Below are 22539 nucleotides of genomic sequence, written 5' to 3' on the forward strand. Positions count from 1 at the left end.
TCGTTGAATTGTTAGAGTGCCATTTGTAGTTGGTTTTCACTGTGCCATTTTGCTCAGTTTTCACTATACCGCAAACTTGTCTACAATTGAATAGGGAGTTGTATATGCTTTTCTTTTGACTAAACTTAACTTACTTTATTAACTGTGATCTATGTGTTGACTTAGAAGTGTATAAAATAAATATATATTCCTTTTTCTAATACAAAACTTTGGTCGGTGTTTCCTTGCTCCATAGTACTGTACTGCCTAATGTGTCAACCCTGAATACTGCTCATCTCCCTCTTGAGATAAGTCTGAGTGCATAGCCACAGCTACCAACTAAATCTTTGTGGTACAGACTGATACCAAAGGGGATTTGTTGCTCTCACCTGTAGTCCTAATCTGGGGTAGTGCTCCCTAAGGGAACTGCCCTGGATTCTGCCTAACACATGGCCCTTTAATCCTATGTTTTGTCCCTTGTGGTCATGGCCAGTAGCCAGATTGTCCAGATCATGAATTTATTCCATGAACCGGACAATCTGGCCACTGCCCATAGCCAAATGCTACCCCTCAGTCACTAAAGGTATACCGCTATTTTTTGTAACTACATTATGACACTTGTTAAATAATAAAACACTAGCACATTTGCAAAACCATACTTGTAGATCCTTCCAATGCGCCTCACACAAGTTTGCTGGAAATCCACCCATGTTTTATTTTTTCAAAAGTGTCAAATGAATGATCATACAATCGTCATATAACCTAGCCCCCACTTCACAAAATCCATTCAGACTTTACGAAAACATTTATATCTAGATCTATAATCTTTTTGCAAACCATTGTGTAGATTTGTCAAATGGCACCACATTTATAAGCCTTTACATTATTTTGTCACCCCCCCTCTAATTTTGCCCCCTCTTGACAAAATCCCACCACACTTCACAAAAACATTTATATCTAGATCTATTATCAGTTTGCCAAATTAAGTGTAGATTCGTCAAATGGCACCTCATTTATAAGCCATTACATTATTTTGGGACCCCCCCTTCTAATTTTGCCCCCTATGCACAAAATCCCACCAAACTTTGTAAACTTATTCGAAATCATATCAGAAATATCCCATCCCATTCTCATCACCCTTCACCTCCCCAGAGATTATTTCATAAGTTTGACCAGTGCAATGCTCAGAAAATATTATTGTGCCGAGGGTACGGACATGTATTTTTATGCATACGTTGATCTATCGCAAACATTTCCAATGCACCTTACCTCACTTTTCCTCTTTTATAAACATGCAAAATCTGGCAGCAGGGCGTGTCCATCTTGTGTTATTCTTATCCATTGCTGCATCGGCCTAAGGTAAACTGCCATGGCGTCACTAAATCATATGCCCCACCCCTGAGCCTCACATAACCAAACCTAGTGATATTCTCCACCTTTCTCCGTTATGTTCCTCGTCAGCGTAGCCAAACGCTCCCATAATAACCTACGTGACGCAGAACCCAAAAATCAACACAGATGGACTCACAACACAGCATGTCACAATTCAGAATATTAAACTGTACTTTAAAAGAAAACAACAACACTGTACAATTTGTAAAGTACTTGTATTTCACAATAAACACTGCGAGAACATCCGACTATTGCCATATTCAAACAAATTGCAAATTTGTTTCTTCGCTCGCGATCCAAAATGTTTATCGTGAGGCACGCATTGTTCTTTCTGCGTACACAAGGTGTTCGTTTTCGGTAAAAGAAGCGCTTGGGTCGCACAGTGAATTCCAGTGCTTCTCTGTCAACTGGGGCCTAGACCACCAGAAAGGATGTTATGTTGCTCCTAATCGCTAGTACAGCGTAAGGACATATGGGCCCATGGCAATCGTCCCAAAATATAGTCCCTGTGATCCAGTTATTTACAAAGATCTGCAGCTGCTGATTAAAAAAGCCATCAGTTGGCATCTGGAATCGATGACAATCACAGAATGGCAGGATATACCTGTTTCAAAAACATAACAGAAAATGTGTCTCACTACCAGAACTTGATTACAATTTATCTATTGACTTATTAATTCGGCAAAGAGTTTAAACTAACGATTAGCACAGACATCAAACAATCTCAACAGAAAGAAAACAATGTGGAAAGTGATACACAATTCGACATGGTCATAATGTAACCCAAAAATAATTTTCAGATAATAATAAGTTAATGCTCATTCCGTTATACAATCGTCGAAAATCAAACTTACATTATATTCACCATTTCCATTCTCTTGGCGTAACTCAGACCGTAACGCTCACTGCGTTCACACCAACAAATCTTCATAAACTGAATTTACATGTTCCTTACACACTTTTGGAATGCATAACCTTCTCATATCTTCATTATTACAAACCCCCTTTCATTGAATTGCTGTCGGAATGGTCCCGTTCTCTCAAGGTCAAAAAACAATTTACGCTTATACTGTGTGCCCGATGCGTGGGCTTCCTTAGCTCGCAACCAAACATTCAAAGCTGCTGACCTTCACTCAGAATCAAAATACATTCCTACTTTGCAACAACTTGCCTAACGACATCCATGAGAAGTGTTATTCTCATCTGCGTCCATCAGGCACTGCAGATGGCTGCCTGACGTACCAGGCTCTAGGGGGCGCCAGTCTGACTTCATTAATATTTTAATTACATTTTAACACAGACACATTAGCCCCTTATTTGCCGTGCTCTGGGTGTACCACCATCACATCAATTCATAAACATCAAGCATTTTAATTAAGAGTGTAAAATAACCCGAAATTGCTTCTATTGAATATTAATAACTATTGGACAACCAATATAAACAATATAGAGGAACGGGCATCGGGAATGCAGTATTACTCTGTGATTCCACAAGGTAACATTGGGATGGGAAGACCAATAGTTTCATCAATTGGTTCAGTTTTAGAAAATATGTCTAAATATATCGATGAGGTACTTTTTCTGTTTGTCTCTTCACTTCCCTCATATCTCAAAGATACTACTGATTTTTTGAAACATATTGACAATGTACCATGGGAACATGATTATATCATGGCGACAATGGATGTGGTGTCACTTTACACTTCGATCGGACATGAATATGGTAAACAAGCTTGTGAGACATTCTTAAAGACAAGGTAATTGAACTACCTAGAACATACTAAAATGGTTTTAGAGATGATTGACTTGGTTTTAACTAATAATGTATTTATCTTTAACAACGAATACTTCAGACAAGTGCAAGGTACTGCGATGGGTACAACATTTGCCACACCATATGCAAATCTTACTATATGGGCATGGGAGGCCTCCGATGTCTGGTCTGATCAAAATCACTTGCTAACTGAAAATATTGTACTCTGGCTGAGATACATTGATGATCTCTTTATCATTTGGAAGGGATCTGAAAAAACATGGATTGATTTTGTGAAGCTGTTGAATACAAATGAACACAATCTGAGATTTACAGAGACACACAGCAGTACTCTTTTAACCTTTTTAGATGTGAACATCAGAGTCGTGGACCATATGTTAACAATAGAACTGCACAGAAAACCAACCGGAACAAATACACCTTTGCATGCGACAAGTGGCCACTCGAAAACGCTAATTTGGAGCATACTGTATGGTGAATTTATAAGGATCAGATGGAATAGCTCAACACTGAGGGCCTATGATCAAGAAAGTAAAATTGCAGCAAAAGGGTTTTCTGACCAATGTTATCCGAAAAAAGGTGATTGATAAAGCTTATATAAAAGCCAGAAAGCAAGAAAGATCAAATCTTCTCACAGGTCCCAAGACAACAGCCAGATTGGAAAAGGAGAAAGATACAACACGACTGATTTTGACGTTTGATAGCGAAACACAGGAAATCAAACGTATTCTTCAAAGACATTGGAAGATCCTTCTGGCCAATAAAGACCTTGTAATGAGCCTGAAATTGTACCCAGAAATAAGCCTGAGACGCAACTGTTCTCTGAAAGACACCCTGGTCCAAAGTTTTATGAAAAGTGATGCAACAATGGCAAAGGGAACGTGGCTTGCACCACAAAAATTGGGTTTTTACAAATTCACAAAATGTAACATCTGCAGATATGCCAGAAACTGTGCAACTTTTGAACATCCAATTTTGGAGAACACAATCAAGATAATGGATGCCATTACATGTAAAACAGAGTATGTGGTATATGCATTGGGATGCGCCTGCAAAAAATGGTATATAGGCAGCACCAAATGCAAGCTGAAGATACGGATTCAGCAACATGTACGGGCCATCCGACATCAGGACCCCAACTATCTAATGGCCAAACATTTCAAAGACCATCATGCCAGCGATTTGCAGGGTTTCTATTTCATTTGGAATCTATAATATTGACAAAGAACCGAGAGGAGGTGATCGTGAAAAAACACTCCGTCAATAAGAGACATGTTGCATACTGGACTTTGAAACCAAACATCCAGCCGGCCATCATATGGACAAAGAAATGTATACATTTCTGGGACAATGATGATTCTATAAGGAAGTCAATCCGTAATAATTGATTTTAGAGTAGTATTATTATTATTTTTCTTTGATTTTTTATTTCTTTATTCCAAACCTACTTTAAGAGAAAATGTTCATGCTTAAGTATTTTACACCTTTCCATTTCATTTTATTCTAATCTCTCCACCCATGATATGTGTATCTCCTTCTGTTTTACTTTTCTCCCTCCTCTATCTTATTCTTATGTTTCATGTCTTATTCTAAATTTATTTGAATTATGATTTAAGAGATTAGACAGCTATGTGATATGAAGGCCCAGTGAGGTTACCTTCTTTCTCGGTTATTTGCACTTAGGGTGATTTTTAAACTTATTTTAATGGTGATTCATGTGTCAGGATTTGAAAGGACAAGAAAGAGTGGCGCAACTAATACAAGTGAGACCAGTATAGTTCAATACTTGTAGCGGTAAAATGTTCTTATTTATATGATACACTTTTAAAGAGGCATTAATTTCTCAAATGTCTTATATATTTGAGTGGATGGACAGATTTTGAGACACGTCTTTAAATTATTTGCGATTGTATTAACAATGACTGAAACAGTGATTCTAATAGAATCCAAAACGTTGAATTGGAATCGAGGTCCATTAAATACAGTTATTATGTCCTTCTAATTTAGTAAATGAAAAACTTTGAAGTGACATTATTTGATGCCTCTATGTTTCCCGGTTGAATACCATAAAATGTTTATTATGGGAAATTGGAAAAGATAGGTATCGGCACGGATTGTGAAATGGGCTATTCTTATTTGTGAATAAATGTAATCTGTTACATTTAGATTTTACAGATGGTGACAAATTAGAAATATCCCACGAGACCTATGAAAACAATGCCCTTAAAAACGAAGTATAGTTGCACTAAGCACTTTACATACAGAAACAACAGCACGATGCATTTTATAAATACCATTTTGCACTTTAATTTTGCAAGGCTTGCACAGCGAATGTTCCCACCCAAATATATTAAAAATGGGTAATGCACTATGCACTTTAAGGAATTGTTTGCACTTTGCACTTTCTGTTTGTTTCTGTTTTTATGTTAACTGATTTTAAATGGCAAGAATATTATCTTTTTATACGTGAAATAGGTTTCCAAATGAAAATGTAAAATGTAACATGAAGAAACATTGAATGGTTGAACCCGTTCCAAAATGGCCGATCCGAAATTGTGGCCCACTCAGTCTTCTCTCTATGGCAAACTTCCTGTCACATGGGGTGTTTTTAAACTGTGTTGTTTGTATGGATCACTTGTTGTGAACAAGCGGCGAGGTAACCGCGAAACACGTCAGATTAAGCCATACATGTTGGAGCACCGCATTTTAGGTGTTTTTTATTGACAGTCATGTGCTGTGCATGGTCTGCAAAATAAAGAGGATATTTCTTCCAAAAGAGAATTGATTGCCTGGTGATATCGTAAGGAACGGGGGAGTGCCTCTCACTCGGACTGTTGAAACACAGTCTCAAGATACATATATATATATATATATATTCAGTGAAAAAACTTTGTTGAAGGGACGTTTTGGTTAAGTTGCGCTACTAAAAACCTATGCAATTCAGTGAAAAAACTTTGTTAAAGGGACGTTATGGTTCCAAGTAAAACCGAAAAACCCTTGAAATTCGCCAGTTATAGTAAGCTAAGCAACCATAACTCGCGCCACCACCGTGCACTGCTAAGACTAACACCCAGGACATCAAAGATGACATCACAAATGTCATTGATGACATCACTGATGACATCACATGTCTGGCTCACTATTTTTTCTTTTGCTGACATATCTAGGTCACATGGTTTTCTTCAGTAACAGTCAGAAACTAAGAATTTTATTTTATTTGTAGACATATCCTTCTAGTAGGTTCTTACAGTAATTCCCTTAGAGTACAGTCACATCATATGAAACATATACATATGGGAAAACACAAGCTTGAAAGACAGCAATCCTTTTTGTGCATACAGATAATCACTAGATTTATGAGCACTTTCTGATAGTTCTGTTGTTTTTTTATGGCTGTACTTTCCCTCTGTATGGTCATATTTGTATACATTGTACTCACACTACTTTCCTTAGGGTCCAATGACATCAAGTGATACATATACATAGGGTAAATATCAGCTTTGAAACAGAGCAAACATTTATTTGCATGAAACTAATCAGTTAAGTTATGAATTGTTTCTGCTACTACTTGTGCTTTTTTGCTAACTTCACTTTCCCTGTATACATCCATATTGGTATGTGTTCTTGTGTCTTTGTATTTTGTCTATAGTAATGCAATTATGTAATACATGGGTTTTATTAGCTACTTATTACATATTTCACAGTACACAAAAATCCATTAAGAAAACAATTATCATTTCATTATTCAACATATGAACATTACGAATATCATACCTTCATCTTGTACGCTGCACACAATGTTATGTTTCTGTATGAGTAGCTTAGTATACTAGATAGAACCCCATAATAGGATGCTATTTACATGAATGCATCATTCAATGCACTTTTATGGTATATTTCTTGCAATGGTTCTTGACACTTTTTTCGCAACATAATAAGAATCCCTTCTACACATATTTCATGAGAAGTACATACACATGTGATGTCATCAGTGATGTCATCAATGATATTTGTGATGTCACCTTTGATGTCCTGGGTGTTAGTCTTAGCAGTGCACGGTGGTGGCGCGAGTTATGGTTGCTTAGCTTACCATAACTGGCGAATTTCAAGGGTTTTTCGGTTTTACTTGGAACCATAACGTCCCTTTAACAAAGTTTTTTCACTGAATTTCATAGGTTTTTAGTAGCGCAACTTAACCATAACGTCCCTTCAACAAAGTTTTTTTCACTGAATTTCATAGGTTTTTAGTAGCGCAACTTAACCATAACGTCCCTTTAACAAAGTTTTTTCACTGAATTTCATAGGTTTTTAGTAGCACAACTTAACCATAATATCCCTGACTTCATATACATGTAACATAGAACATACTAACCCCCTCGTAGTGATTTTCATGTCCGCGGACTACCGCCATGTCCGCGGACACATCGAAAATCTGAGCGTGGTGAATGTAAATTTAAATAGTGTGCCCCATTTCCCCTTTGAAGTTGGCTCTGAAAAGAGCCGTGTTTTTTTTTTTTACAGATGCTTGACAGACACCTGTTATTTTGTATTTTTTTTTTGGTTTTTTTTCTTACTTTACTCCTAAAATCTTCACATGACCTTCTCCAAAGCAACCCTTACATTCCAAAATAGAAAGGCATTTCCTGTAAAAGATAAAGAAATGCCATCTTCTTTAAAATTAACAGCATTACTGGCATCAATATTCTCATTGTTACAGAAGAACATACCAGCTCTAAGTATGAAGGCACACATGCCTCGGTTGATGACACACCTAGCAATATTTTGCTGAGGACAAAAAACTGAACTATTGTCCCATATTGCCCTAGGTAGTAATCCAGAAAAAATTACTTTTGCATTTGGAAGGATCTTCATTACTGCTTGAACCAAGTGTTCCAAATCAGCCAACAAAGTAGGGACACTGACGTTGCCCAAATGGAAAGCACCATAGTGCAAAACTACCACATGCGGACTGTTCATCGTGGCCATATCCTCACAAACTTGTACAATTCCCTGTACATTGCAATCAGGCACACTGCTCCACACCACCTCCACTCCTTTCACATCAAAGTTCTTTACAACATGCCTGCATTCAGCGTACTGCTGTAAACCATGCACAAACATATCTCCGAGCACCAACATCCTGACTTTCTCCACTTCTGCCATCTTCACCACACACAGTCTCTTTCAACACAAATCCACAACCTCGACATCTGATTGGCTGATCCGTACAGTCTTCTTTCCATGTTGGATTTCCTGGAAAAATCCGGATGTAGCACGCCCTGTCCACGAACAGCTGCGGTGTCCGCGGACGGTCCACTTTACTCTCTGTGCCATTCCCTCATTGCATACAGCTAAGCAATCACACAATACGACTAACGTCCTCAGAACAACCCCATTTTGTGATTTTTCAAACATTTCAGGACAATTATTATTCCATTATTCAACATATTAACATTACACATATTATACTTTCATCTTGTACTCTGCACACAATGCTATGTTTCTCCATTAGTAGCTCAGTATACTGGATAGAATCCCATAATACAATGCTATTTATATCAATGCATCGTTCAAAGCACTAATAACGGTATGATATTTATTGCAATATCCTTGACACTTTTTTCGAAACATTATAATAAAAATCCCTAGTACACAAATTCCATGAAAAGTACATGCACACGTGATGTCATCAGTGATTCCATCAATGACATTTGTGATGTCATCTTTGATGTCCTGGGTGTTAGTCTTAGCAGTGCACGGTGGTGGCGCCAGTTATTTTTCAAAGCTTACCATAACTTGCGATTTTCAGGGGTCTTTCGGCTGTACTTAGAACCATAACGTCCTTTAAACAAACTTTTTTTAATATCACGCAAACAATATACAAACATGGCGTGCAAAAACCAACTTCTACAGATGGCTTTACACAGAATGTTGCAAAGTAAGAATTTATGCTCGTTCACAGTGAAGGTCAGCTGCTTCCACAACTTCTACAGATGGATTTACACAGAATGTTGCAAAGTAAGAATTTATGCTGGTTCACAGTGAAGGTCAGCTGCTTCCATTTTTTTCTCGGGCCCCGGAGAGGCTCACGAAGCGGACTATAAGGTTGTATTGTATTTTGACCTTGACAGACAGAGATTGTGATGAAAGACTTCTCTTGAAGGAGTGTTGCTAAAACGTAAGAGAAGATAAAGATGAAATTTCTGAAACGAAACCACTTTTATATATTATATCACTATGCGAAAGATCGTTGGCACACGCGGAGTCGTATTTTGAGACTGCACCACTCGTAGACAATGGAAATTGCAATTGTACTGTAAGTAACCCTTTAGATTACTTTATACCAAATATAATTACAATAGCGTAGCATTAAAGACCGCTCAAGTTGAACTTGTTCGTTGAAAGTGGCATAATGTTTTCTACCGCGCACTATCACCGCCGAATTGATCCCCTGGCATTTAGAGGGCTCTGAAAAAGGCAGACGACACAGGGTGGGTTAATAGAAATAATTTAACCGGTCTATAGGCGGTCAAGTGCTCTACTCGCTGTGCCACTTCACTGTAGCCTGTCAAGTGGCACAGCAAGTACAGCGCTCGCTTTGACATTCGTGCACAGCTTGCTAACACAAGTTTGAATCCCGGCAAGGCCAAACTCAGCCTTTCATCCTTCCGTGGTCGATAAATGAGCACCACACACCGTGGTTAATAATAAGCACTGCTTACATACCTCACGGTTCTTAGCGCTATATGAATGGGAAAATATCATTATTTTATTATTAACATACTCTGTTGCACTATCTTCGATAGAAAATATTTTCACGCCCTAATAAATAAAATGATGATTTTTAATGAAGATCGGCTGTTGAGACTAATTTATGTTTTTTAAAACAGGTACGTGGCCCCATTTTGCCTATGTCACGATTTACAGACTCCAGCGGTTGGGGTCTTCAACTGCCAGGTGCAGGTCCAAATATGCAACTTCATGACCCTCACCATTTTATGGGACAATCGCCAAGGACCAATATGCCCTTACGCAGTACTAGCGGCTACAAACAACATACCAACCAATAGGGTGGTCTAATGGCTCGTTGTTGGAGCAACCTTCCGATTATCAGAGCGACCATTTACTGCTTTTATCATAAACCAACAGCCTATCTACCGCAAAGGAACAACATGTGGCTCCAAATAAACTTTTGCTGATCGACAGCAGAGACAATAGCAAATCGCTGAATATTCACTAAACATTTCATGTGAAATAAATGTACTTTACCAAATGTACAATCCTGCTGTTTACTTTTAAACCACAGTTTCATATTCCGAATTGTGGCGCACTGAGTTGTAAGCTGATCTAACACTCTCTGTACCGCAAAGGAACATCGCGTGTCTCAACATGAACTTTTGCGGATCGACAACAAAGACAAATGCAAATTGCTGAATATTCTCTAAACATTTGATGTCAAATAAATGTACTTTACAACATTTACAATCTTGCTCTTTGCTTTTAAATCACAGTTTCATATACCGAATTGTGGCGCGCTGTGTTGTGACATAATGTGTGTTGTCTTCCGGGTTCTGTGTAAAGTCGCGTAGTACTGGAGACGACTGGGCGCGTTTCATTACGCACCCTGTAACGTCACGGAGAGAGGCAGGGAATATGAATGCTTTGATAATATCAGGCTTAGGGGCGGGAGATATGATTTAGTGTCGCAAAAGCAAGTCAGCCAGGTCAATAGCGCCAGTCATAGGATTATCACATAATGTCGGCGCACACCAGCCGGATTTATCGTTTCTTTAGTGGACAAAAAGTCGGTTGATGCCCCTAGGAAATTGTACTATTAGCGGACAAAAGGAGTGCTCTTAAAACACTTTCACCCTGACAACGAACAATACAAACAACGTTCTCAGAACACACCCATTTTGTGTAATTGCAACCATTTCGGGACACTGCGAGTGTTCTTAGAACACATTCAACTAGACAGATTACAATACGGACAGCATCCTCAGGACACCCCCAGTTTGTGTATTTACGAACAATTAAGTACACCGCGAGTGTTCATAGCTCATTTTTACCTTCCTTGCGAACAAAAATGACACATACTCCGTCCTTTAAACACCCCACCATTTAGTTTATTTACAAAATGTCAGAACAGCCGTGTTCTCCGCGGACAAATCGAACACAACAAAAAGGTCTAGCACATAAAAAAACAAAACATTGAACCTATCTCATACTCCCCCACCCTCCCCAAACACTCTTACACACCAACACACGGCACTAAATACAATTTTTTATCCCTGTTTCACTGCACTGTACGCGGTCGACTGCGAATACAAGATGGCGGGCGCCACAGAAAATCTGATGCGCTCCACGCCCATCGCCGTCCAATCAGCGAACACGTCGCATGTCCGCGGACATGACGCAAGGCCATGGGCCAATCGGGGTGCTGTCCGCGGAGCGAACAGGGAAGTCCGTCTGCGAAGCGAAGGCAGATATCACTAATTTTTTGCCTTACATTTTGGTCATTTATAAAAAAAACTACTGGATGGATTTACACCAAATTTACAAAAGCACGCTTTTGGGACCAGGCCGCCGCTCCTGCTGCAAATTTGGTGTAAATCCGTCCAGCGGTTCGGGCTGTAGCCGTGCCCAAAGTTTTTTCCCATTCAGTCTATGGGAAAAAACAAAAGTTTTGGGACCCCCCCCTATAACTTTTCCCCCCCTGGATGAATCCTCACCAAACTTTCCAGAAAAATTCAGAGTGACCAAACTACTTTTTTTGCAAAGTTTGATGAGGATCCGTCCAGGGAGAGCGAAGTTATAAGACGCCCAAAAAGTGCTCTTCCTATGGAAACAGCAACTTAACCAAAACTACATGGCCACTACCGTGGCCATGTAATATATATATACATATATATATATATATATATATATATATATATATATATATATATATATATATATATATATATATATATATATATATGCATTTAATTGTGCAAAGGTCAATTCGGACCATTGACTTTCGGTCAATTAGGTAATTCGAACAATTGTGTTTGAACAATTTGGGTAATACCACCTATACATTTAAGTGTGGACACTTTCAGCATATAGGCACACCCGGGCAGCCACCCATACATTTAAGTGTACATCCTTTCACCGTACACACACACACACGCATAACCACCCACCCATACATTTGTGTGCACTCTTTCACCATACACTCACACACGCACACGTCATGGGTTGAGGAGAGCCATAATACTTCAAGAATACATTGGGCCTCATTAGGACCCTGGCGGTGACAGTATGAATGGTGGCGATAAGGCACCGGCACCGTTCATAGCGTCCTGCCGCATTATGAGTTCTGCTTGCGGGTTCCTGACAGCCTGCCAGGTCTTACCTGGTGGGCTGTGCGGCACCACCGAGAATAATTCGTAATTGCGCTGGCACCGTTAACAACGGTGCCGGCGCAACCATGCTCCCCACTCCCATTCTGTCACTATTAGGCAGTATGGGGATCGGGAGCCCAGCAATACCGCCACCCGCGAATGGGCAGTTACCGGCCGATTCATCTCGCCATGCTCGTAGTGAGGGCCATTGTTTCTTTTTGAAGTTACTCTGACTTCACAAAGAAATGATTTATGTTAATGACTGAACCATAATGGAAATAATTTCTTTATGAAGGCATAGTGACTTCAAAAATAAACTATTCATTTTTGAAGTTATAGGGCTTCCCCACCCCATGACATGGAGGCCTCCAGCCTAGGGTCTTCATGTCATGGGGTGGGGGTAGCCACCAGACTTTCTGTATTCACTCTGCCTTCATAAAGAAATTATTTCTGTTACAGAAATCATTTCTTTAGAAATGCAGAGCCAATTCAAGTGGGCCCCCCTTCCAGATCATGTGGTCGCGGGACCCCCCGCACCACAGGCGGTGCTGGGACCCCTGTTACGCCAGTGTACGCACACTACAAAGTGAATACAACCCACCAGGGAAATAAGACAAAAGATAGCAAGGATAACAAGTTTTAATATTACAGAATACAAATAACAGCAAATGACTATGCAGCATGTGAATGTTCGAGTCCATCTTAGTACAGCAGAAGCTTAAAAAGCTGTGTAGCGTCATCACAATACAGTACAAACTGGTGCCACTGATTGGTGGGATCCTATACATGGGCCTATTCTATATGAGATGCCAGGCTGCAATTGGTTGGTTCTTCCACTGTCAGACTCCACGCGGGTCAGCTGGGCTCATCTTGAAACTTGGTGAAGGTCAGGGCACTCATAAAGTACAATGTTGCATCTAAACTAACACGCTAATCCTGGTAACTATATCACTGTGGCATGCACCTGGGCAGCTCGCAAATTGGTGCCAGGGGAAAGGGAGGATAAAATACAGTCACACTGACCCACACATTCTGGGCTTCGTTGATACTGCACCTCTCGCACTCAAGGTCTTTACCATGGGTTTTGATCTTTAATGTATCCCTCTCTGAACCTTGTGCTACAAAAGGATGTATTTTATGCTGTGAGTAAAACAGTTGTGCATGCTTAGATCTTTTATGGACACTTGATTTGTATTAGGGCAGGGGGTCACCTGCTTATCATGGAATGCAGGGATGTGGGGGTTCGGTCACTGGTTTAGGATGGCTTTTGGCTGGCTGGGTGGGGGTTATAGGCCTACTGGCAGCTTAGTGGTGATGAATTGATGCTGCACAGAGCCTGGTGTTGCTAAAGCTCTTGTAGGACGCATTCCGCTGAATGATACTAAGGGCCTCATTACGACCCAGGCGGTAAGTTACCGCCTGGGCCGTGACTTTACCACCATGGCGTAAACTACGTTTACGCCATGGTGGTTGGCGGACTTACCGCCCCATTCCGAGGTTGGCGGGGCGGTAAGTCCCCAATCCCCATTTACCCTTCCCCATTCCCATTTTTGCCCCATAGGGCATAATGGGAGTGGGCAAGGCGTTAATTACGCCACCGTAAATTACGGTGGCGTAATTAACTCCATGGTCCCTTAGCACCATGGATTTTAACACCTGCTAAAAGCAGGTGTTAAATCCGCCATGGCGCTAAGGGACCTCGTACTCAGGCGGTAAGGGTCGGCGCTGTTTACGCCGGCGTAAACCCCTTACCGCCTGAGTCGTAATGAGGCCCTAAATGTTTGCAACAGTGAAGAAACATGGGGGGAGTGGACTTCCCTGAGAACTGGCCATGCAGATTTATTCTGCCATAATGATGTTGGGCCTAGTAAAATCTTTCCATGGAGCTCGACTTGTGCAGTGCAGTTATACAAACCTGTGTTTTTGTCATAAATACAAAATGGTGTTTCTTTCTGTGTGTCTCCTAATGCCATGCCATCTACTATTAGCACAATATTGCTTTCGCACCGAGTTTCATAGTGCGGTTTTCTCCCCCTTTATACAGCACATTGGGCCTCATTACGACCCTTGCGGAAATGGAAAAATGATGGCGGAAATGCAATACCGCCATCGAACACCGCTCGTTGCGATCATGACCCGTCACCGTAAAGTACGATGCCATTAGCGACACCGCAGTGAACGGCAACGCTAACTGCACCAAGTACGCGCACGCGCGCCTTGCAAAACCGGAATCACCGCCATGGCGCAACGGTACGCGAATTCTGACCCTAGCGGACATGTACTGAACGCCATCAAGCACGTCGTAAAGTACCATTCCGCCATGGCGAGAAATACGGCAACGTGAACCAACCGTAAATGGCCCACTGAGTGCCTGTACTCCACTCCCTGGCCACATTGCACAACTCCTGGCAGGCGCAATGTACTCACACTATGCAACCAGTGAAATCCACAATTCACCCATGCATGCCAACGTAGAAAAGCATGCAGGGGCTCAAAGCGCCCCGTGAGTGGGCATCCATGTACGGCATGTCACCATAGCCGTACTGACGCAGCACAGGCATGTGAAGGTACAATACATCAAAATGAAAATCAAGAACACATGACACAAAACAACAGTAGTCACCCATCGCTTGCCACCAGCGCAAGGCAACATCCAAAACAGCATCCTGAGGGGGATTGCACCAGCCCTGTACTCATGCCAGTAAACAAACCAACCATCAGCAGAAGCATGTACCACACAAGTTGGCAGAGTGACTGAGCAGCCAGGCTCATCCCAAGAGGGGCCGATGGGAGCTGCAGGGCACAGATGGCATCAATACAGAAGCTATTCCAATGGACATGACCCCAGTCCCCCTCCAACAAACGCACGCAAACACAGTCACCTGTGACCAGCCACATTCTGAACATCCCATCATTCCACCAATCGACCTGGCTGACAGGCACCAGTCGGCCAAAAGCCAATCCCCCGCCCCTGAACAGCACATCATGTAAACAGTCACAATGGCAGCCCCTATCCGTGACCATACTGTGCTACGTAGGCAAACGCGGCCAGTACTGTACCACACAACTCAACTCAGAAGGCGGAACACAATGCAGATCATCTCGCAATACATACCGCCACAAAGCGAAAATCGCCACATCACCTGCAAAGAACAACGCAACACGACAAATATCGGAATACAATTTAAATGCACATCCAAATGACAAAGGCCCCACAGCAATTTGCAAAATACCACCAAAACAACCATCATCACCGAGGGCTGCATCTGCAATAATTGACCAGCTTCCACTTGTGTGACGCCCTGTACCATCATGGCACACAGGGCCTACATCAACGTTCCAAAAGGCAACATGGAAGCGGCAAGAACCGCAGGTCCGTCCCATGAGGCAGGCACTAGTCGAGCTGAAAGGCCGAAATGTTGCACCTAGCCACCAGTACAGCGTAAGGGCATGTGGCCCATTGGCGATCGTCCCATAAGATCGAAATGGTGCTCCACTGATTCACCCGAAGCTGCAGGAGTCGAGAGTAAAAACCATCTGGAGGAGTGGCGTAGAGATGGCATCTGCAATAGGGCAGGAGATACCTGTCACCCAAAAGAAACACAAATTAACCGATTGCATTACGGGACTCATGATGCATTACAATCTTCATTCAACACACCAAATCCACACCCATATGCATGCTAGCCCACTCCAAAGGAATATACACACCCCTAAATCAGTATCGAATCATAACGAAATCAATCGAGCTAAATACACCATTGGCAACGTCGGTTACTGTGCATGCGTCCGTCAAGATAGAACCCATGACATGGGATTAGTAACGTGCCTAGACACAAGTGTATGAAGGCGCGTCGAGACAGGGAGGATCCGACAAGGGCAGATAGACGTATGTCCCACTATGGCAGCCTTGCATCACATAGCGCAGGGGAAGGGGAGTGAATCAAAAAACCCATGTACATGGCAGACCCTAAACGGAATCATCAGTCCATGCATCCATTCATCATTCCCTCATCCCGCAATGAAAACGCATGAATATTCACTCACATAATATGTGAAACTTCCATCGCGTCTGTGCGTAATGCAGTCCGCAAAAACCACTGTGCCCCTGGCCGGATCTGTAGTGTTGTGAAGCAAGATGGATTTGGGAACGTCCTGCCTTATCGTCCACTACGCTATTGCGCATCCCATTCAATTCATATCATTCATTGCCTGCTCGTTATGGGCCATGTCCCAAGGACATTCTACAATAGAACGTTACATTTCCAGCCAGACCTGTGGGCGTATCCTCGCCGCTACTTCAAAACCCAAAATGCTGGCCTTCGAATTCCTCACTTGCAACATTACGTCGAAAAGGCTTCTGTGAACGCTTGCATTCACAATTACATCAATGTAGTGCGGCTGTGTGTCATGATGCTAACTGGCTGCAATCACAAATGGGACGCCACGCCCGTCGGTGAAGTACGTTACTGTGCTGCATGAGGGTCGGCCATCGATCGAGCCCTACATACCACTGACTCTTCACAGGTATGTAAGCGGCTGCAATCATAGCATGTGTAATAATGGGAGCATACCATGAAGATCAGTCAAAGTACATCACACTGCCATCGGGATTAGATACATGATTCCAATCCCAAGATGCCATGCGGCCAAATGCAGCCTTACGTGCGGGACGTGCTCGGCCAGAAGGGATAGCATCTGCCACAGAATCATTCAATCAGCACAGGTGGAGGCCATACAGGCCGACAGCACATATATAGCAGACCCAAACCCCTCCCACAACCACTCCCACTCCAAAATGCTACCGGCAGGACTAGCGATGTTGGGCCTGGGGGACCAGATAGCACTGCAAGTGCTACAACTACAAGAAGACGACGAACAACAACAGGTACAACAACCGGGCGCACAGGGGAGACGGAGGAGAAGGAGGAGGAGGAGGGCAAGGCAGGGTCAGCAAGGCCCACAAGCACTGCCACTACCACCACGCAGGCGGCCCGCAATCCCACGCCTCCGAGCCGATCCGTTCAACCTCACTGCTGAGCAGATCCACACCCTCTACCGTTTGGACCGGGACACCATAATCGCCATTGTGGACATGACACATGCTGACCTCGTGAGCATGATAGATAGCCCAACCGCCATCCCACCCCTACTGAAGGTGGTGTCTGCACTCCACTTCCTGGCCACAGGCACCTACCAGCACACAGTGGGACAGTTGCATGGCATTTCACAGCCACTGTTCTCACGGACACTCTTCCAAGTGCACGATGCCCTCCTGAAGCACGCCGACGACCACATCACACTACCACGCACGTACCAGGAGATTACCAACGCAAAAGTGGGATTCCATGCACTTGGCGGCATCCCGGGTTGCATTGGTGCCATCGACTGCACCCATGTTGAATTGGTTGTCCCACATGCCATGGAGGTCCAGTACCGCAACCGGAAACAATTTCATTCAATCAATGTGCAAATGGTGTGTGACTCCAACAAGATATTTACGCATTGTTGTGCCAGATTTCCAGGATCTACCCATGATTCTATGGTCCTGAGGAACACAAGAATACCACGCTACATGGAGCGACACGCAGGGCACAGATCCTGGCTACTCGGTGAGTCTCATTCCATGCATGACATCGTGGCCCATTTGATGCGTCAATGACCTTGCAGGAGGGGGGGGGGGCTACTTAGCACTATCATTCCACTGACACCCTTTATTCGTCTCATACAGGTGATGCCGGGTATCCACTGAAGAGATGGCTCCTTACACCAATCCGGAACCCACAGAACGAGCATGAGGAGGACTACAACCATGCCCACTCACGTACCCGTGTGGTCATTGAACAGGCATTCGGCCTACTGAAGGCTCGTTTCCGCAGCCTCAGCAGGTCTGGCGGGGCACTCATGTACAGCCATGAGAAGGTTTCTAAGATGGTCATGGCATGTGTCATGCTGCACAACATGTGCATACGTAGGAATGTGCCCATGCCCCCTGACGCTGTACTGCATGCACCTGAAGATGATGATGATGATGAGGGTGGGGATGTGGAGGCACCTCAAGGAGTCCATGAGGCACAGGATGCACGTGCAATCCGACAGAGCATCATAGATGCATGCTTCTAGCAACCACGCATGGTGCCTATTACACGGAAAGGGGACCTGTGGCACTGTGTGTGTGTAGTACAGGCACATTGTGGACTGTACGCCTATGAAGGCCTCGTACGCAAATATCAATGTCCACACATGTCATTGGATGATTATGAGATGCTGTATTGTTAATGTGATTTGATTTATACACCCTATGGACCCGCCACCCAGTGAAGCCCAACACACCCCCTCCACCCTACTACCTCCCCCCCCAACACCAGTGTCCAAATATGCATGCTGTCCGTGGTTGGACGCTATTGCAAGCCCCCTCTACGGGTATCAGGGGCACCCCTGCCCGTGGAGCGCAGGTTCCTGCCAGATCTGCGTTGGGGGCTGCCCTGGACGGAACTTGCCACGGATGATGTCTCTGCCTGCTCGCGTCCATGCATGTCTCTGAGGGTTTGTGAGAGCTCCGAGAGCACACGGCGCACAGCAGCAAGTTCAGCACAAACGTCTTTGGACGTCGCATGCAGTTCCCCCCTCAGGCTCTCGGTGCTTTTCTCCATTTGTGCTCTCAGGCTCTCGGTGCTTTTCTCCATTTGTGCTCTCAGGCTCTCGGTGCTTCTCTCCATTTCTCCCCTGAGGCTCTCACTACTTTTCTCTATTTGTGCCCTGAGTGTCTCGGTGGATGTTTCCATGGCTGCCCTGGAACCCCCGCATTCATTTGCATGGTCCTTGAGTAGCGTGGACACTTCCTGCTGTTGCTCGATCAGCAGGTCGAGGGACTGTTGCCTCTGCTGGGCCATGGACATTTGCGGTGGTGTGACAGGGGGGCTGCTCAACACATGTTGCCTTGGCACAGGACTTGTGGGGGTTGGCCAGTCGTCGTCTTCAGGGTGCCCCTGCGTGGTTTCGTCATGGTGTAGGGGATGGAACATGCAGGGGGATTGGGAAAGGTCATGGATGGTACCTACGTCGCCAGCACTGTTTTCCGTGTCGGAGCATGCTGGCATGACAGCTGTGTCACCTATGGTGCTGCTACCACCAGAGGCAGTGCCATCAGATACGTTCTTTGGGGGGACCTGTGGTGCTGGGGTTGTGGACTTGCTGGCTGCTGGGGTGCCTGTTGCAGTCCCCTCCAGTGTGCTGCCACTTGATTCCTGCTGCTGCCGTGTCTTGATCCTTGCACCTGAGGTGGAGGCTCTTGGGACGTTGGTCCTGGCCCTCTTTGCAGGCGTGCTGGTAGGGGTGTCCTGCAGCTCGTCGTTGGTATCGGACCCTGTGGTGGAGTAAAGAGGGGCGAGCGTTAGTTATGGGTCTGTCGGATTTGGAATGGCAACGTATCAAATGCATTGGGGTGGTACATGAGGCTGATTTGGGACTGGGCCTTGGAGGTGGTCTCATTTTCGTGTGGATTGAGGATGCATTCATTTGGCTGCCTGCAGTTAGGGGGTGCATGCTGCACATGTAGGGGTTGTTTATGGCATCTTGATTGATTTGTTTGTTCATTCTGACTTTTAGAGGGCGCTGTCAGGGCAAAGTATGTATTGCACTATGGGGTCACATGGTACTGCACATGTTCGTGGTTTGTGGATTTCGCATTGTTTCTCTTGGCCAACCTACCTGATTCTCCGGATGTCGGCACTCCTTTCTCCATCCCTCCGACTCCCTCTATGCTCTCCATTCCTATGGTGGAGGCGCAGATTTCCTCCCAGGGGGTCAACTTGATGGGCGACTCTGAACCCCCCCCGGTAGCTGTGGCGATGTTCCTGTTCGCAGAAAGTATGCTGCGTACGCGGATCCGCAGGTCGTCCCACCGCTTGCGACATTGCTGTGGCGTGCGGGGTGTTGTCCCCACCGCACTTACGCGCTGTGCCACCAGGGCCCATATGGCCTTCTTGTTGGCAAGGGCCGTCCTGGTCATTTGACTGGAGAAGACGACGGCGGCATTTTCCTGGAGGGTCTCGGTGAGCACGGTCAGTTCCTCTCGGGAGAAGTGTACCTGCCGCTTGCGGTCACACGCTTTCTTGGCTACCTTTCCCATATTTATTTTTTTAACTGGGGTTGCTAACGGGTTGGGATGTGTGTCAGGGTCGGATTTTTAATGGTTGTGTTGGGATTCGGATTTTATAGTTGTGCGGCGTGCTGTTTCCCGTTCCGGCCACATGCTTTTACTTCCGTTTCCGTATATTTACGGTGGCCGTAATTTGCGGTGCCCGCTCGTTACGGTGACCGCTCATTACGGTGACCGCTAAGATGGGTGGCGGTATTGCACCTGGTGCAGCGTACGGCGGCGGTAAGGGCCGTTTTGGGGTCATTTCCGCCATCGCAGCCTTTCGGATTCCGCCATGGCGTAATGCTCGTGCCCGATGGGTCGTGATTAGCCGCACTTTGCTCCTTCGTGCAATGGCGGAAACGCTATTTACGCTGTTGCGGTCCGGTCAGTCACTTTCCGCCAGGGTCGTAATGAGGGCCATTATCTCATAGGGTATTCACCTTGCCTGAAATCGCTTAGGGGGTGGGATATACCCATTTCCACCCTAACAGATTCATCTGGGCCCTTTTCTCTCCACCATCTCACTCTACCTGTGGTGTCCCTCATGGCTCTATCCTCTTGTCGTGCCTTTTCAACATCTACCTTTCCCCTCTAGCCTATTTGACCCTGCCTTTTACCCTAACTTCCAGTGTTATGTGGACAACACACGCAGCTCTCCTTCAAGTTGCTCTCCACTGCCTCCTCTTCTTCCTCTCTCATTCCCGATGGTCTACCTGCTGTTCAGGCATGGTGCACTGCTCACAATCTCTGCCTTAATGCCAGTAGGACTGAGATCCATCTCATTGAGAACCCAGCTTCTTCCTTCCCTCATACACTCTGGCCACCCTCCATGACCCCATAGCCTCCTGTTAGGCACTTAACCATGGTGTTATCTTCGACTCCTCTCTCCTTCTCTCCTTACATAACAGACCTTGTCAAGACAGCCCACATTCAGCTGCACCTCCTCAGAGGCATTCTCCCTTTCCTCACCTTCCGCCAGAAACTCAATGGGCGACATTATGAGGTGGGCGGTAAGGGATTACCGGCACCGGTAAGGGCACCGGTGCCGGTAATCCCTTACCGCCCTACTACGAGTACCCTATGCGGGTCATTCCCTAATGCCTGGTTTTACCAGGCGTTAAGGACGGGACCCGCAAAGGGATACCGGCGTCAATAACGGTACCGCAATTTGCGGTACCGTTATTGCCGCCTTCCCATTGAGCCCTATGGGGGCTCAAATGGGAATGGGGAATGGCTCTGGTGAATGGGGAATTACTGGTCCCTCCAACCTCGGAATGGACCGGTAATTGCTCCATCCACCAGACCGGAGTCGGTACAATTTTGGAGGCAGCTATGGTGCTAATGGCGCCATGGCTACCTCCAACCTCGTAATGAGGCTCAATGTCTCCAGAGCTCCGGTCCTCTCCAGGCTGGACTACTGCAACAGCCTCTTCCTTAGTCTGCCTAACTTCTCCCTTCGCCTCCTTCAACTAATCCAGAATAGGACTGAGAGACTTATCCTTGGCCTCAAGTCCAGGGACCACATTTCTTCAGACCTTAATTCTCTAGACTAGCTCCCATTTGCTGCAAGGATCAAGTTCAAGACCCTCTGCATCATCCACAAGGCTTTCTGGGAGCTGGGACCACGCCACATCCAACCGTCTCTCCCCAAATTCCTCCCTTCTAGAGCCCTTCGGTCTTCTAGCTCCAACTCTCTGCAGATCAGACGATTTTTCAAGTAGGGTGTCGGGGGTAGATCTCGCTCCTCCTTTCTGGAATGTCCTCCCTGTCCCGGTCAGACTTGAGCCAGATCTCCTTAGGTTCCAGAAACTCCTCAAAACCCTCCTTTTCTCTGCCTCTTCTCTCCCCCTTCCCTGCTAATGCCC

The 22539-nt window shown here is 44.7% G+C and overlaps 1 protein-coding gene across 2 annotated transcripts in view; it reads left to right on the forward strand.

Moving 5' to 3' along the window:
* Nucleotides 1–22539, forward strand: part of LOC138516426 (cytochrome P450 4V2-like) — a 1267862-nt gene that overhangs the window by 1061703 nt on the left and 183620 nt on the right. The window lies entirely within an intron of this gene.

This window comes from Ambystoma mexicanum, chromosome 6q, assembly GCF_040938575.1.
Source record: "Ambystoma mexicanum isolate Mex_15411 chromosome 6q, UKY_AmexF1_1, whole genome shotgun sequence".
Classification (NCBI taxonomy): domain Eukaryota; kingdom Metazoa; phylum Chordata; class Amphibia; order Caudata; family Ambystomatidae; genus Ambystoma; species Ambystoma mexicanum.